Source organism: Equus przewalskii, chromosome 12 (genome assembly GCF_037783145.1).
Source record: "Equus przewalskii isolate Varuska chromosome 12, EquPr2, whole genome shotgun sequence".
NCBI classification, from domain to species: Eukaryota; Metazoa; Chordata; class Mammalia; order Perissodactyla; family Equidae; genus Equus; species Equus przewalskii.
This window is the reverse complement of record NC_091842.1, coordinates 49450-61903: the sequence shown is the minus strand read 5'-3', so window position 1 is coordinate 61903 and position 12454 is coordinate 49450.

The window sequence follows — 12454 nt, the reverse complement described above, 5'->3', positions numbered from 1 at the left end:
TGTCCATCTGTCGGTGCGAGTTGGTGCCCTGTACGGAGCCCAGAGCCCAGGGCGCCCACAGGCCTGCCTCATCCCGAGGGTCACGGCCAGCAGGGGGACCGGGCGAGGGAGCTGTGGAGACTCTCCCGTCCTTCCCCAGGTGGGAGAAGCACAGAGGTGTCTGTTGAGGTCAGGAGAGAGGCCTCCAGCATCCTGGTCAGCTCCAGTGTTTTCCAGCACCTGTGGGTCAAGGTCAGCACCGTAAAGACCCTGCTGACACCAGGCCCCCAGCATCCCCCACGGCCCCGTGACCTCTCCTGGCCCCTCTGGGCAGAACCTGCTCCAGTCGCTGACCCCAGACAAGGTCTAACCACATCCTCGCTGCAGCCTCAGGGCGGCCTGTGTTTCCTTGGTGGAGCTGGGAGGGGCCCTGACCAGATATGTGGACACTGAGTCCTCTGTAGGAGGCGCCTGGCCCAGCCCTCAGGGGCCAGAGAGGACCGCAGCTTCTGCCCCAGAGACAGGTGTGGGTCCTTCCTCTCTCATTGGCTCAGCTCAGCCCCTGCTCTGCACCTCCCAGGTGGACACAGACCTGCACAGGGCCTGACTGGGCCGGCGTCTTGAGAACACTGCCTGTGGGAGGGAGCTGTGTGCACGTTTGTGCGTTTGGGTGCATGTATGTCACTCATAAGCATGCCTAGACCACCGATGACACACTATACACGTGCTCACTCTGAGGGTGGCCGGTTATTCTCCCGAAGCCCGGCGATTCCCCACGCTGCCTGTGTCCACCAGCAGTGGACAAGCACCGTCCACTGTTAGGAGGAGAGAGCTTGGGCCCCACGGCTGCTCCGAGGGGACCCGGATGCAGACAGTTGGAGCAGGAGCCCCGCATGCGTTCCGGGATCCCGGGTCCCGCGGGCTGGCTGCTCCCACTCAGGAGCCACGTGGCCGAGCCAGGCTGTTGAGTGGCTGCAGTGGGTCCCCCTGTCTGAGGGCATTGCGCACCCAAACTAAACTCGTGTCCGGCCTGCATCTGGGCTGCGGTGAGGCCCACAGGGCCATAGCACCCGCCCCACCTCCTCCCACTGTGTCACTCCATAGCTCCCTGGGACCGTCAGACAGCCCCGTGGCGTCTATGGGCCCACAGTGCAGACCCTGCTAGAGACCAGGAAGCCAGCCCCCCGAGGTTGGGGAGGGCAGAGTGGGCCCTGCACCCAGACCTCCCATGGGTCCTGCGTGTTCATTTCTGGGTCCCACTCAGGCGGATGTGCCCCCTCCCAGGAGGAAGCGCAGGCCACGCGTGGCGGGAGCGCGCGCTCAGCCGTCCTGACCACAGTGTGTCCCGGTTCTGGGGGAGCTGTGCCCTGTCCACAGGAGCCGCGTGTGCAGGCGAGAGCTGCAGCCCTGGACAGTCACCTGGCACAGAGCACCTGGGGCCGCGGCCGCACCGCCCTCCCTTCCTGGCGCCTCCCCAGTGGGCTCCCCGTCAAGTCTGGGAGCTCTGCGCCGCTCTCACAAAGCCGGGACACAGCCCTTCGCCCGGGGCTGGGTGGGAAACACCACCGGGTCCTCCCGGTTTGTGTCTGCTCTTCTATGGAGACGCCCTGGGCCTGCGGGGCCACGCTGGACCCGGTGTGTTAACACTAGGGGACTGCAGTCGGGTCACCCGCTCCTGGAGCAGCCCTCCCTCCCACCCCGCTCCTGATGCCTGTGCACCCAGGACAAGCCTCCTGCCTCACACACAGGGCTCCACTCCCCCAGAGGGGACACCCTCCCTGGTCCCGGCCCAAACCACCTCTCTCTCAGCGGGCGTCTGTCAGCCCGACTCTGCTGAGCTCTGAGGTGGGGAGCAGACTGCTTAGTGGTGTGTCCTTGGATCCTGGACCCCTGAGTGACCGGCACGTGCGGGGTCAGGCTGACGCTGAGTGACTGGCAGGTGTGGTGGGGAAGAAGGGGGAGAAAAGGAGGTCAGCTTTATTTTATTTTTGAGGAAGACGGGCCCTGAGCTCACATCCGTGCCCATCTTCCTCCACTTTATGCGTGGGATGCTGCCGTAGCATGGCTTGACGAGCAGTGCATAGGTCTGCACCCAGGATCCGAACCAGCGAACCCTGGGCTGCCAGAGCACAGTGTGTGAACTTAACCGCTGGGCCACGGGCCCGGCCCCAGGGGGTCAGCTTCATTTTCCCTGAAGACATAGAAAGAAGGAGGGGGCGGCTCGTGGCAGGAGCAGGCTGTGTGCTGAGCACAGGACTCTGGAAGTGGAATGAGCTCCCGCTGGCTGCCCACCACCGCCCCCCCACTGCGTCTGTGGTACCCAGCCCCAGTCCTGGTCCAGCAAACCCCGTGGCTACTCAGGGCTCCGCAGCTGTGCCTCTGGAAGACGGTTTTCTGCTCAAGTCCCCTGCAGCGAAGGCATCTTGACCTTTGAAACAGTGAAACACACATTTTTTTCCAAGTGTGACTCAAAGGATGTGAGGTTAGTGCACAAGGCAGTGCTAAAAGTGGACTGGTAATTGCAGGTTCTGCTTCCTGTGATGATTTTGCAAGATCCCGCCACACCGCCTCCCTCACAGAGAAGAACCAGAAAATCTGCACAAAATGCAACCAGAGCCCCTTGATGACGTCGGGGAGGGAATAGCAGCAGACAGATTTGGGGAGCAGTTTGAAGAGAATTCCCGTGCCCGTGGCTCCTGGTCTGGGCCACGTGCAGTCAGAGCAGAGCACGGGTGGCAGGAGGCTCTGGGGAAACGGTCTCTGTGGCCTGAGGACGAAAGAAATGAAACTGGGGAGCTGCAGTCACTGCAGAGAGAGGGGGCCCGGGGGGGACGAAATGTGCAGGGGAACCTGCAAACTCTGCCCCACCTTCTGATGGACTGAACCACACGCACAAGAACCCCACTAAGACAGGAGATCTGAACTGAGGCCCCGAGCGCTGGTCAAACCCAGCTGAGCTCACTACCTGCTAAAGCAGGAGACACAGTCAGGGTGGAAAACACGGAATCCAGAATTCCTACCACACCACATGCGCAGTGTCCAGGACACGTGCAAAATCACCCAACATCCAAAAATCATGTAACTGAGACACATTAAGAGAAAAGAGCATCAACCGGGATAGACCCCAAGACCACCCAGGTGTTGCACTAGCGGGCGAGGGTCTCTCTTCACGCACCGAGAGGCTCGGTCGTTCGGCGCGTGAACAGTGTGTGTCCTCTTGGTAAGTGATCCCTTCAGAAGTTCACAGCGATATTCTTGATCCTGGTTCTGTTGGCTGCGCTGAAATCTGCTTTGTCTGATGTGAACACATCCAGCTGTCTTTCAGCTGCTGTCAGCGTGGTATGTTTTCTCAATCTCTCTGTTTTTAATTTATTTGTGTCTTTGCATTTAAAGTGGGTTTGGGGTAGGCAGCATGGAGCTGAATGTGCTTTCTTATTTAAGTGGGGATTTTAGAGCATCATCATCTGATGTCACTGCTGATCATAGATGTGAATCTATCGTTGTGCGATTTGTTTCTTATTTGACCAATCTGTTTTTCGTTTCCCATTTCCTCTTAGTCTGCCTTCTTTTGAATAATTTGAGTATTTTCTATGGTTCCATTTAATCACCTTTTTTTGGCTTATTCTGTGTAACTCTTTGCTGTGTGTGCGTGTCTGTGCGCAGCCGTAGGGTTCACAGTGCACGCCTTTGACTTACCACAGTCTGTCTTCAGATGGTGCCAGGCCTCTCCGTGGGGGTGGAACCAGCTCACAGCAGTGCACTTGCGCCCCCATTGCAGGCTTCGTGTCGTCGCCGTCATCACACATTTTACCCCACGTGTTATACGCCCCACAGAAAACGCCCTCCGTCCCTCCCTTCACATCAGGTTTCCACGTGGTGTGGTTGTCCTTCTGCCTGAAGGACTTGCTCTACACCTGCCAGTGCTGACCTGCTGGACCATGAGTTACTCCAGCTCCTGTGTGTCTGAGAAAGTCGATATTTTATCTTGTTTATCACCCTTTGCTGCCGGGCTTGGAATCACGACTTAGCCGTTTTTTCCCTCCATACCACAGACCTGCTCCACTCTGCTCCAGCCTCATTTCCAGTGAGAGCCCTGCCCTCGTCCTGACCTTCATTCCTCTGAGCATGGCAGGCCTGTTGTCTCCTGTCTGGTTTTAGGATAATCTCGTTATCATCTTATTTAGGTGATTTTGTTGTGACGTACCTCCTTCATGCTTCTTAGACTTGGGGTTCATTAAGCATCTTGAATATGTGGGTTTACAGGGTTTTAAAATCAAATATGAAATTTCTCAGTCATTATTTCCTCAAATATCTTTTCCTGGTTTCATCTCTTTCTCTTTCTGGGACTCTGATTACGTGTATTTTAGGCCTTTTGAAGTTGTCCTCCAGTTAACTTTCTGCTCATTTTCTTTGGTCTATTTTCTCTGTGTATTTCATTTTGAGTGGTTTCCAGTACATGTCCTCAAGTTCACTGACATTTTCTTTTGCAGTGTCTAATCTGCTCTTAATCCCCTCAAGTACGTTTTTCCGTAGACTTTTCATCTCTAACAGCTTGTTTTGGGTCTTTTTCATAGCTTCCATATTCTTACTTAACATCATCAGTCTTTTCTTTTTTTATCAAAGTATCGACTTACAATATTCTATCAGTGTCAAGTGTGTGACATAGCGATTCACATTTATATACAAGGTGGTCACCACGGTAACTCGTTTCACCTGTCCCCATAGAGAGTTTTGACAATATTGTTGACTGTTGCTCATGCTGTAACCCCACCCCCGTGACCTGTTCATTTCACAACCGGGAGTTTGTGCCTCTTACCCCTCACCCATTCCACCTGCCCCCGAACTCCTACATCGTCAGTCTTTCCTCTAACTCCTTGAACGTGTGGAATATGGTGACGATAACGACTTCCCGTCTTGGTCTGTGGATTATGTCATCTGTGCCCTTTGTGCTCAGTACCAATTGATGGACTTTTCTCCCCATTACATAGTGTGTTTTCCTGCTTTATTGCATACCAGGTAGTTTTTGGCTGCTAGACGTTGTGTATTCTCCCTTATTGGAAGCTGGATGGTTTGTACTCCTAAGAATATCCTTGTTCTGTTTTCTGGGACAGAGTTGTGTTACTTTGAAACAATTCAACACATTTAGGCTGATTCCAAGCTTCGTCAGGTGGGGTCTGAGAACCCTCCAGTCCAGGGCTGGCTGTGTCCACTGCTGAGGCCGCTCTGAACACTCGGCACCATCTGCTGTGGTTACAGGGCTTTGCTAACCCCTGTGTGAGCTGGTCAGACACAAGCCATCCTGTCTGTGTGAGTGCCAAGAGTTATTTTCTCTAATTTTTTGGTGTTTTATTCTGTAGCCTTGGGTACTTCCCTCACACTGTGCACCGGTTAGGACTCAGTTGAAGACGTGGGACCGCTGAGACTCTGGAGCTCTCTCTCGCTGCCGTTCCCTCTTCCGTGTACACACGAGTCGCCTCAGGGGTCCGCCTGGCTCCTCCCGGTGCTGAAGCCTGAATCCTCGCTCCAGGCAGCGGGGCCGTCCCGCCTCACCCAGTCAGTTCCGTGTCTCTTGTCTGTCTGAAAACTGCCGTCTCATGTATTTTCCCCTAGAGTTTTAGTTGTTCTGGACAGAAGGGTAAATTGGTTCCCTGTTACTTCATCTTGGCTGAAATTGGAAGTTTTAAACAAAGATTTTAAGTGGTTCTCATAAATTTCCTCAATGAAGATAAACAAACATGCTTGCAACAAATGAAAAAGTAGGAAATCTCATCATAAAAATAAGAACAATTAAAAAAAAGAATTTTAGAATTGAAAAATACAGTGTCAGAAATAACGAAATCTCTACCTGGACTTGACAGCTAAATAGAGATGACAGACTGAGTGAACTTAAAGATAGAGCAATAGAGATGATCTAACTTGAAAAACAGAAAGGAAAAAACTGGAGAAATAGCAGCGTTTCAGGCACTCTTAGATAAGATCAAACTCTGATAAATATGTGGTTGGCTTCAAAGAAGGGCTGGGGAGAATGGACAGACACAAACATTTGAAGAAATAGTGGCTGGAATTATCAAGCGATGGAAAACAGACATTTGCAAATACAACGCTCAACACTGAGCAGAATGAAGTCCCACATAGAGACCCCTCGGATCGAGCAGCTGGACACTGACGCCAAAAAGCAAGTGTTGGAAGCAACAGAGAAAAATGACACTTCACATAGAGGAAAATAGTGATTTAACTAATATCTGACTTCTCATCAGAAACTATGGGGACGAGAAGAGAATGAGAAAAGAGATTTAAAGTGTTGAAAGAAAAAAATAGACCTGTCAACCAAGAATCCTACACCCAGCAAAAATATCCTTCAAGAATGACTGTTGAAAGACAATATTTGAGATTCAAAAAAGCTAAAAGAAATAATCACCAGCAAATCTCTACAATAGAAGATCCCAAAGGAAATTCTCCAGGATAGAGAAAATTATACCAGAAAAGGAATCTCAGATCCTCAGAATGGAATAAGTAGCTTTGGAAATGGTAAATGTAAAAAGCTAGTCATTATTCTGCTTTCTCCTTCTAACTTTTGTATAATACACGCAGGTTAAAGTACAAACTGCAGTGTTGTGGGGAGGGTAGAAGGGTGAAGAGATGAGCACAGAGGATCTCTGGGGCCGCGAAACTGCTCTGTGTGAGACCATAATGTGGATACACGTGAGTGTACGTTTGTCCAAACCCACAGACTGCACAACACCGAGAGGGAACGTCGTGTAAACCGCGGACTCTGGGTGACAACAACGTGTCGGTGTGGGTCCCTCAGCTGTCACAGATGCACCGTCCCACGGGCAATTTTGACAGTGGGGAGGCTGTGCGTATGGGGCAGAAGGCACGTGGGAAATCTCAGTACCTTACTCTCAATTTTGTTGTGAACCAAAAACTGCTTTAAAAAAACAAAGTCTGTTTAAAAAACGATAACATTTTCTTCTGAGGTTCATGAGGTATGTGGACGTGGTGCGTATTGTTACGACAGCATAAAGGGTGGGAGGTGTGCCCAGCACGGCTGCAGTGTTTCCACGTTTTACCTGAAGTACTAAAATGTTCACTGTAAGTGGAATGAAAAGTCAGAGATGGGTATTATAAACCCCAGAGAAATGACTAAAAAGAAAGGCCATAGGACCAAAGATAAAACAATGTAACCCACCACTCAGCAGATCAAAGAAGAAAATCACGTGACGTGCAGAAAACACATTTGAAGAAATTCTACCTCCTTTCATAAAAGCCCAGGAACGGAGGAGGAGAGGGTGCTTGTCTACCCCGGTGCGAGGCGTCCACAAGCGTCTGCAGTTCCCGCGACAGTGAGACGAAACGCCCTCCCTGCCAGTCGGGTGGAGGCAGAGACGTCCACCCTCACTGTCCCTATTTGACACCACACTGCGTTCTTAGCCAGCGTGGAATGGCAAGAAAATCAAATAAACGGCATACAGACTGGAAAGGAAGAAGTAAGACTGTCTTTTTTGATAGAAGACGTGACTGTCTATGTAGAAAATCCTAAAAAATATAAAAAAGGCTGTTGGAACTCATAAATGAGTGTAACCAGGTCATAGGAGACAAAGTCAACACACAGCAATCATTTGTGTTTCTATACACTGGCAATAAGTGGTCAGAAATTGACATTTTTAAAGTGTCACTTAACAGCAACAGAAATCATAACATATTTAGGAATAAATCCTATAATATGCCTGAAGAATCTCTATGCTGAAAACCACAAAACGCTGGTGGAAGAAGGAAAAGAAAATTTCAATAAGTGGGGAAATGTCTTGGTCCGTTCGGGCTGCTGTAGCAAAACCCACAGACTGGGGGTCTTATGCACGACAGACGTTTATGTCCCACGGTCTGGGCCTGGGGGCCAAGACCAGGGCGCCAGCATGGTCGCATTCCCATGAGGGCCCGCCTCCTGGTTCACAGCAGGCGCCTTCCCGCCGTGTCCTCAGGGGGCAGAAGGGACAAGGGGCCTCTCTGGGGCCTCCTTTGTTGTAAAGGTGCTAGTCTCATTGTGGGGGCTCAACCTTCATGACAAGCACCTCCCAAAGGCCCCACTTTCTAATAAACTCAACCTTGGGGTTAGGATCTCAGCATGGGAGTTTGGGGGGGACATACACATTCAAACCACAGCAGAAATATGCTGTGTTCATGGACTGGAAGGCTCGGTATTTTAAACATTAGTTCTCTTAAGTTGATCTATAGATTAAACACAATAACAATTCCAGCATAGTTTTGGCAGAAACTATGAAGTTGATTTTAAAATTTAAGTAGGCAAAGTAATCAGAATAGCCCAAGTAATTTTGAAAAAGAAGAACAAAGTTGGAGGCCTTAAACTACCTGCTTTCCAGGTGTGATATAAAGTTTCGATAATCAATAGTGTGCTGGTGAAAGAATAAACACATAGATCCGTGGAACATAAGACAGAATCCAGAAATAGAACCACACGTCTAAGACAAATTGATATTTGACAAAGTTGCAAAAATAATTTAATGGAGAAAGAATGGCATTTTCAAGGGCCAGCCTGGTGGCCTAGTGGTTAAGTTTGCGCGCTCTGCTTCAGCGGCCCAGGGTTCGCTGGCCTGGATCCCGGGTGCAGACATGGCACCGTTCGACAAGCCATGCTGTGTCAGGCGTCCCACACATAAAGTAGAGGAAGGTGGGCATGGATGTCAGTTCAGGGCCAGTCTTCCTCAGCAGAAAGAGGAGGATTGGCAGCAGATGTTAGCTCAGGGCTAGTCCTCCTCCAAAAACAAAAAACTGGAAAAGTAGGAAAGTTTTAAAAAGACAAGAAAATGAAGAATAAAGGGGAAAAAACTGGAGGAGACAAATTGAAAAAAGAAATAAAATTACAGACCTAAAACCATGTCAATAGCTATTGATTTTTAATTTTTATGAGTTTTTAATAAAAGTATATATTTTTAAAGTGTACGACGGTGATTTGAGGTACATACCTGTAGTGAAGTGATTACGGTCCGGCTGATGGGCACATCGTGTCCTCACACAGTCCCCACCCCTGTGACGGGAGCCCCGACACCCACTCTCTGTGGCGGCGCCCGAGTGTGCAGCACAGCAGTGCCAACTGTGCTCCTCGCGCTGTACCTGCTTCTCCGGACTTGCTCGACCCCGTCACTGCGGCTTTGTGCGCTTGACCGACATCTCCGCCCCTCTCCCGCCCCAGCCCCTGGTAACCATTCTAATCTCTGCTTCTATGAATTCCATGTTTTTTCTGTTTTTCGTTTCTTCAGATTCCACATACAAGTGAGATTACCCAATATTTGTCCTTCTCTGTCCGGCTTATTTCATTTAGTGAAATGCCCTCCTTGCTCATCCGTGTTGTCTCGAACGGCAGGAGTCCCTTCTTTCTGGTGGTTGAACAATATTCCACTGGGTGTATGCACATCGTCTTCCCCCGTTCGTCTGTCTGCAGACACTCGGTCGTGTCCGTGTCTGGGATACCGTGACCAATGCCACCGTGAACGTGGGGGTGCAGCTGTCGCTTTGAGACACTGGTTTCATTTCCTTTGGATCTATTCCCAGGAGGGGATGGCTGGATCGTGAGGTGGTTCTACAGTTAACTTTTTTCTTATTTTATTTATCGTGCATCTGCAGATCTGTTTTACGTACAGTAACTGGTTTTATCAATCATATCAAGGCATCCTATTAGTACTATCGTTGACTCTTCGAGGACCCTCATGCTGTTTTCCATTGTGGCCGCCTGGATTTACATTCCCCCCAACGCTGCGTGAGGGCTCCCTTTGCTCCACATCCTCAACAATATTTGCTATGTTTTGTCTTTTGATGAGGGCCGTTCTGACAGGTGGGTCTGTCGGATGAGTGGATGTCTCATCGTGGTTTTGGTCTGCGTTTCCCTGACGACTGGTGATGCTGAGCACCTTTCACGTATCTGTTGACCATTCGTAGGTCTCCTTTTGAGAAATGTCCATTCAGCTCTTTGGCCCGTTTCTCAATTGACTTATTTGTTTCTTAGAGTGGAAGTGTATGAGTTCCTTATATATTTTGGATATCAACCCCTCATCAGATGTACGATTTGCAAGTATTTTCTCCCATTTTCTGGGTTGTGTCTTCACTCTGTTGATGGTTTCCTTCGCTGCACAGAAGCTTTTCAGTTAGGATGGATCCCATTTGTCTATTTTTGCTTTTGTTGCCTCTGCTTTTCGGCTCATATCCAAAAAAGATCATTGCCCAGACCTGTCTCAAGAAGCTTTTCTCCCATATTTTCTTCTAATAGTTTTATGGTTTCAGGTCTTAAATTTAAGTCTTTAGTCCATTTTGAGTTGATTTTTACACGTAGAGTGAGGTAAGGGTTCAGTTTCATTCCGTGTGTGGAAACCCAGTTTCCCCAACACTATTTATTGAAGCGATGACCCTTCCCCCTTGTGTACTCTCGGCACCTTTGTCAAAGATCAACTTGCCATGAATGCGTGGAGTTTTTCCTGGGCTCTATTCTGTTCCGCTGGTCTCCGCGTCTGTTTTAATGCCGGCACCCTGCTGTTTGATGACTGCAGCTTTGTGGTGTGTTGTGAAGTCAGGTCCAACTTCGCTCTTTTTGTTCCAGTTGTCGCTGAGCAGCCTGTGCTGGAAACTCCTGTCTCACCGTCTTGCTCAATCATGGTTTTACGTGTTGCCGGACTGAAGAGATCAGTTGAAAGGCAGAGATTCTCGGGATGGATATAAAAGCAAGACCCAAATGTATACTATCTACAAAACTTGCACTTTGGATATAAAGACACAGGTAGTTTGAAATAAAATAAAAATAAAAATCATAAAAATTGTAAATGTAGTGACCCTGTATGCCTCTTTATGCAGATAGAATCCTATTTGACAAAAAATCCTAAGAAACCCACAGACAATTGGTACAGGTGCTGGGACAACTGGACGCCACATGCAAAAGCATGAAGCTGGACCCAAACCTCACACCATCTACAAAATGAGCTCAAGGTGGATCGAAGGCCTGAACATGAGACCCAAAATTACAAACTCGTAGAAGAAAACATAGCGAATCTTCGTGACTTGGCTTTGGTAGTGATTTCTCATATATGACACCAAAAACACAGGCAACGAAAGAAAGGTAAATTGGACTTCCTCAAAGTGAGGAACTTTTGTGCATAAAAGGAGAACTTTAAGAGTGAAAGAAGATAATCCACAGCCCAAATGGCAGAAAGTGTTTGCAAATCCCGTATCTGATAACGGTCTAGCAGCCCATCAGTCCAGCCCCCTCTGCCCAGGATGCCCTGAGGGATAGGGGTCTCGGTCCCCTGGCACCTGGGCGCTGGTCGTCTTCTGCGTCATCAAGGAGCAAGTGCTGGATGGTTACGACGCACTCAGAGTAGCGATGGAGCCAAGAGTCCCGTCATCACCACTCTTGTGGGCGACGGCTTCATCTGCCTCCTGCAGAGCACACGCTGTTCGCGAGTCTGAGAACCAGGAGAGTTGTCTACACTTTTCTGAAAGTGCATCTTATTGCTGTGCAGTAGCGACCTTTTCAAACCTGCTCCCACAGCACCCTCCCACTCTGTTCGTTTCTCTGGAAGTGGCCCTGACGATTCAGCCATTTGCTGTCCCCACCCCACACCGTGTGACGAGGCCGATGACGTCCGATTCCTGCGGCCCTGACTTTCGTGGAGACTGGCTTAGCCTCAGCCTGTGACGGAGGTGGCGTCCGGCTCCTCCTCATCCACGCTCGTCCTCCTGCTTCGCACAGCCTGACGGTCGCCACGGGAAGTCCCTGCAGAGCCCGGAGATTTCTCTTTGAAGAAAAGAAAGATCCTGGGGAAATCAGGCAGATAAATAAGGAATTCAGCCAGTGCTGCCCTGTGCTTCTTCCAGACTCATCGTGCTGACGGCCAAGAGGATGTGCAAATGAGAGTGAGCGGTTTTTCTCATTAGAGTTTTAAAATCCTCCAAGTAATGGATCGTTTTGGAGCATTCTGTGTTTTCCTGCTCATCCCAATGATATGTTATTACTAAACTTAGGTAACTTTAATGGAGGAAATTCTTTATCTCATGGAAATGCCGGGCAGGGGATCCATTTTAAAACATGTTATGGAGGTAACTCCAGGGGTTTACAAGGAGCGGGGAGCCAGCGCCCCTGTGTCCCAGACACCAGCCGAGACCTTCCTGCCAGGACCCAGGGCGCTTGGAGGGAGGGGAGGCCACGGCGCTCCTCGGGCAGGGGGCCTCCTCTGGTGCGTCCCCCAGACGGCACACGCGCCACAGAACCCTAGGTTGGCCAATGGCCGGCAGCCGGCTAGGGATTTGGGGACGAGGACCGGGAGGCTCCTGGGCTGGCCTCGGGAGCGTGGAGTGACCCACAAACCTCACCATGAGCTCTTCCTGTCTGGGATACGGCAGGAAGCCAGGCGTGGAAGGGAGCAGGTGTCGGGTGGGGAATCATCACACTGAAAACGGCTCCTGCGTCTGCCGC